The 4,666-nt window shown below is 58.9% G+C and overlaps 1 protein-coding gene across 1 annotated transcript in view; it reads left to right on the top strand.

Moving 5' to 3' along the window:
- The window catches only part of MRPL34 (mitochondrial ribosomal protein L34), a 7,443-nt gene that overhangs the window by 1,255 nt on the left and 1,522 nt on the right, over positions 1-4,666 (top strand). The gene's annotated exons all lie outside the window — the stretch shown is intronic.

Genomic DNA, 4,666 nt, shown 5'->3' with positions numbered 1-4,666 from the left:
CCCGGCAGAGAGCGAGATTTCGGCACCAGTTACATAAGGCCAGGCACAACAATGAGTCAGGCGCGGCGTGAACCCGCCGTCGGCCCCCCCGTCCCCGTCCCGCGAGGCCGAGGACGCGGCGCGGGCTCGGGAAGGCGGACGGCATCACCCTGAGATGATACCTACGTCCCAGTCTTCCCCCAAATCACAGCTGCCCCCAGGAAACCGCTGCCAGCAGAGAGGGGATGCTCGAGGGATGCTGGGGATTAATCCCGGGAGGATGATTTGTTGCCCAGGTCCAGACCTGGTCCCGGAGCACCCGTGCGGAGTTCTCCGGCTTCACCCTCCCCACCGCTGCGATGAATAACCCGGCTGAGGAAAAACAACTTACTGACCTACTTCGGGCTGCAGCGCCTCAAGATTTTATACAACTTGACGGCACCGTGTCACAGCTGGAGAAAAATGGGACGAGATGCGACGTGGCGGGGTGGAGGGCGGAAAGCCCGACGGGGTAACGTGACAGGCAGCCACGCGGGGCTGACAGGCAGCCGGTGGGGCGGACAGGCAGCCGGTGGGGCGGCGTATCAGGGCAGCGCTCACACCGCATCTGCCCCAGGGATGCGACAGCACGGCGTGGGCACGCTTAACGGCCACTCCGGGACGGGCCAGCCAAGCCGGCTCTTCCCTTGCCATCCCTGCAGGGAAGAGGGTCTCCCCTGCCCCAAACAGCCTCCTGGTCCTGCCTCCCGCGGTGGTCCCGTCCCCGCTGGGTTGCTGGGAACAGCCGATGTCCCAAACATCCAGGGTGCCGGGAACGACAAAGATCCTGGCCCGTCCCCACTGGGGAGACCTTGAATTACGGGCAGGAGAAAGGACGGCACGTTTCTCCATGACATCCCGCAGGGCAGCCGCGAGCCCGTCCCTGCCGAGAGAAGTCCTGGTAAACATTTGGCCCCAATAAGCGAGCCAAGAGCATCGTTTACCGCAGAGGCAGCGTGAGCGGGAGTCAGTGCCGGAGCCGATGGCCACGAACCTCCCCATAACCCAGCGAGTCCCATCACTGCTCAGCACCTCCGTCCCCCTCCCTGCACAGAGCCCTGGACCCTCGCAGGGAGTAGCTAATTTGCTAATTCCGTGCAAATCCTCGGAGGAGAGGTGCCGGAGAGGAGCGTGAGATGTGCTGCAGCCGGAATACGACCTGCCATAATAATTTGTTCAGCTCTAATCCCTTCCCTCCGGGGCTCACGAGTATTAATGATGACACACGACACTCCTGAGGAATAGGCAAATATTATTATGCTCTTCCCAGCCTCCCCCAGTCATTCACTCTCTGCAAAGCGGAGAAACTGCAGCATCGAGAAACACATGAAGAGAACGACTGTTTAAGCACCGATCTCAGATACACGCAAGAAAATGTTTATGCCGCTTAGTCTCGGTCCTGCAAAGTAAACTTCCCTCTGGGGGAACGTGAAAAAGCCACTTCAGCTGGTGGCAAGCACCTGGATTTATTGTTACACCTGGCTTCCCCGACCTGGTACAGTTATAGCGGCTTTATCAGGACAGTCAGGAAGGCTTTATCAGCCGTACAAATAGAAAAACCAAGGAGGCAGCCCTGAAATCCTCAGCACAGGCAGGGACGCAGCCTCCCAGGAGGGGGAGGGCCAGTCCCCATCGGCGGGCGGCAGGACTTCGCCGAGGGCCCCGCAGGACGCGGACAAATCGCATCCAGTCAAGAAACGGCACGGCAGGGAAAGCAGAGCGTCTGCAAGACATACGGCAGCCTGGAGCCGCGGCTGGCTGCCTGCCACACGTCTCTCTTTAGGAAGGAAGAAGACCTTGAGAAACAAAAGATTATGCAATGCGCAGCGGAGTAACCTGTGCCTGACCTCCGCGACCGAAATCCCGCCTAACCCCCTCCGTTTCCCAAACCTCCGGGATTTCCAGGGGGGAATCACCCCCGCTCCCACCGCGTAGCCGCAGAAAAGCCGGTTGGATTCCTCCGGCAGCAAACGTCCTCCAGCAGCGGGCTGGAAGAAACCATTGCAAGGAGGCAGGAGAAGAAGAAAACCCTGCCCCCTCCACTGGGCAGCGATGCGTGCAGGTGCCCCCTCGATCTCCAACCGAAAATCCGAGCAGATTTGACACGCACATAGCAACAGCGAGTCTTCGGTCAGAGCCAGCAATCATTTACTGCAATTGCATCACAACAGAAGCCGTCCCTTAAGTTTTATCGCTGGGCAGCTTTTTATAACCCCGCGCTCAAAGCAGGCTCGATGTAACGGGGTTATTTAAGCGCAAGCAGTGCCGTGCCTCTGCGAGGCTACCGTCTCCCCTTCTCTCCCCGCGATCCCGTTTAACGCCTCTCAAATCCCTTCCCACCGTCAGCTTCGAAAAAACACATCTTTTGGCCATTTTGCTCCCCGTGCAGAGCACCTTCCTCCCCTCCGCTTCAGCGCATGCCCTACATCACAGCTGGTGCTCCGAGTCCTCCGCACAAAGAGAGAGAGACAGAAGAGGATGCTCACCTCATTTATTGACAAGGATTGTCAGGAGTCGAGATTGTGAATGAAAGGCTTAAATCTTGCAGGAGGCAAAGGGGGAGAGGAAGAGATGCCCGAGGTGGCGGGAGCCCGTGCAGGATGCGGGGTGCCAGCGCTGGCAGGCTGCTCAGCTTTTCAGCTCCTCTGCTTACATTTTTTTTGCCTGTTTGGTGGGAAGGATGGAGCGATGCCTTCAGCTCAGCTCATCTGCTTTAGACCGAAACCTCTCCTTCCATCTTCTCCCCACGAGCAGCTTCATAACTGAGCTCTGGGGTTTGGGGGTGCTATTTGTCCTTGCAGTCTATAGCCATAGAAAGCCCCTTAAATCCCTCCTAAAGAGGAGGGCTCTCGGCGTGACAGACAAGGAGACTTGCCAGTCAAAGCAAGGCCCAGCGCAGCCCCGCCGCCCGCCCATGGGGAGCCTGCCAGGAGCTGGGGGAGCCGGAGGACTCGCCCTGGTTTTTTGCCCCTTCCAGCGGGATGAGTTACCGAGTTCCTTTTTTACCTTTTGCCGTTTTCTCACCATTCCGGTATCCGGGGCTTCCCAGAGGCCACGAGCGTGTCAGTGCCACGAGCGTGTCGGAGCTCAGCACGGGTGACCGTGCACCGAAAGCGTGAAGGCGCAGACCCCAGGGGCTGGGACGGGAGGACAAACATAAAACCATGTGTGTCTCTTGGGTTTATTTTATAGAATCATGGAATCACAGAACGGTTTGGGTTGGAAGGGACCTCTAAAGGCCATCTAGTCCAACCCCCCTGCCGTGGGCAGGGACATCTTCAACTGGATCAGGTTGCTCAGAGCCCCGTCCAACCTGACCTGGAATGTTTCCAGGGATGGGGCATCCGCCACCTCGCTGGGCAACCTGTGCCAGTGCTTCACTGGAAATTTCTTCCTTCTACCTAGTCTAAATCTACCCCCCTTTAGTTTAAAGCCATTCCCCCTTGTCCTGTCGCAACAGGCCCTGCTAAAAAGTCTGCCACCATCTTTTTTATAAGCCCCCTTTAAGTACTGACAGGCTGCAATAAGGTCTCCCCGAAGCCTTCTCCTTTCCAGGCTGAACAACCCCAACTCTCTCAGCCTTTCCTCATAGCAGAGGTGTTCCAGCCCCCTGATCATTTTTGTGGCCCTCCGCTGGACCCACTCCAACAGGTCTGTGTCTTTCCTGTGCTGAGGACCCCAGAGCTGGACGCTGTGCTCCAGGGGGGGTCTCACCAGAGCAGAGCAGAGGGGCAGAATCCCCTCCCTCGACCTGCTGGCCACGCTGCTTTGGATGCAGCCCAGGATACGATTGGGCTTCTGGGCTGCGAGCGCACGTTGCCGGCTCATGCCCAGCTTTTCACCCACCAGTACCCCCAAGTCCTTCTCTGTTTTCACAGCCGTGGGTTTGGGAGGGCTGCGGTCGCATCCCCTCACCCCGATGGGCTGACGTCTGGCAGGAACACAACAAACCAGCGCAGAAAAACCCCAGAGCTGGTGCCTGCTCTTGGCGGTACAGCTGGGCTTGCCTCCAGCAAAGCAATCTGGAGGATCTTTTCAATGATCAGAGCGAGGATGATGGAGATCCCTGGGTTACCAGTGACTCACCCTCTGACCCCCCCCAGCCGGCCTTCCTCCTCCTCCCCCTCCTGCACCTCATTTCCCTGCTCTATAAAATGCAGATAATCATATTCACCTACTCAGGAACAGGAGGAGGCTGAACCTCTCTGTAGGTGCCTCGGCACGTCCTGCATGCTGCTGCTCTCTATACATATATATCTATACGTTAGAGGAGGAAGGTGATCAGAGTCCGGTGCCGGTCCCAGCACCAGTTTACCCTCTGCCGGGCCGGTTGCGGTGCCCCGAGCGGCTTCCGAAAATGAACGCCGGTGCACCGCGCTGCTCGTCGTGACAATTTTGGGGGGCAGCCGGAGCGCACCCCTCAGGGGCGAGGAGGCCGGGCAGGGAGGGCGGCGGCGCGGGCCCCCTGTGGTGGCGGGGCCCTGGGCCTGGCCTGGTCCTCCCGCCCCGGAGGGGCCCAAACACCGGAGATGATGCCAGCAGAACGGTCCTGGCACGGACTAAATTAGCCTTTAGAGGCGGCTTTAGCTCTGTTAGTGGTTTGTGACAGCGACGAAGCCCCCCCCGCGCCGCAGGAGGCCGCGGCGCT

Source organism: Aptenodytes forsteri, unplaced genomic scaffold, assembly GCF_000699145.1.
Source record: "Aptenodytes forsteri isolate BGI_AS27 unplaced genomic scaffold, ASM69914v1 Scaffold147, whole genome shotgun sequence".
NCBI lineage: Eukaryota > Metazoa > Chordata > Aves > Sphenisciformes > Spheniscidae > Aptenodytes > Aptenodytes forsteri.
Note: the sequence above shows the minus strand (reverse complement) of the source record. Positions and strands in the feature narration are given on the sequence as shown.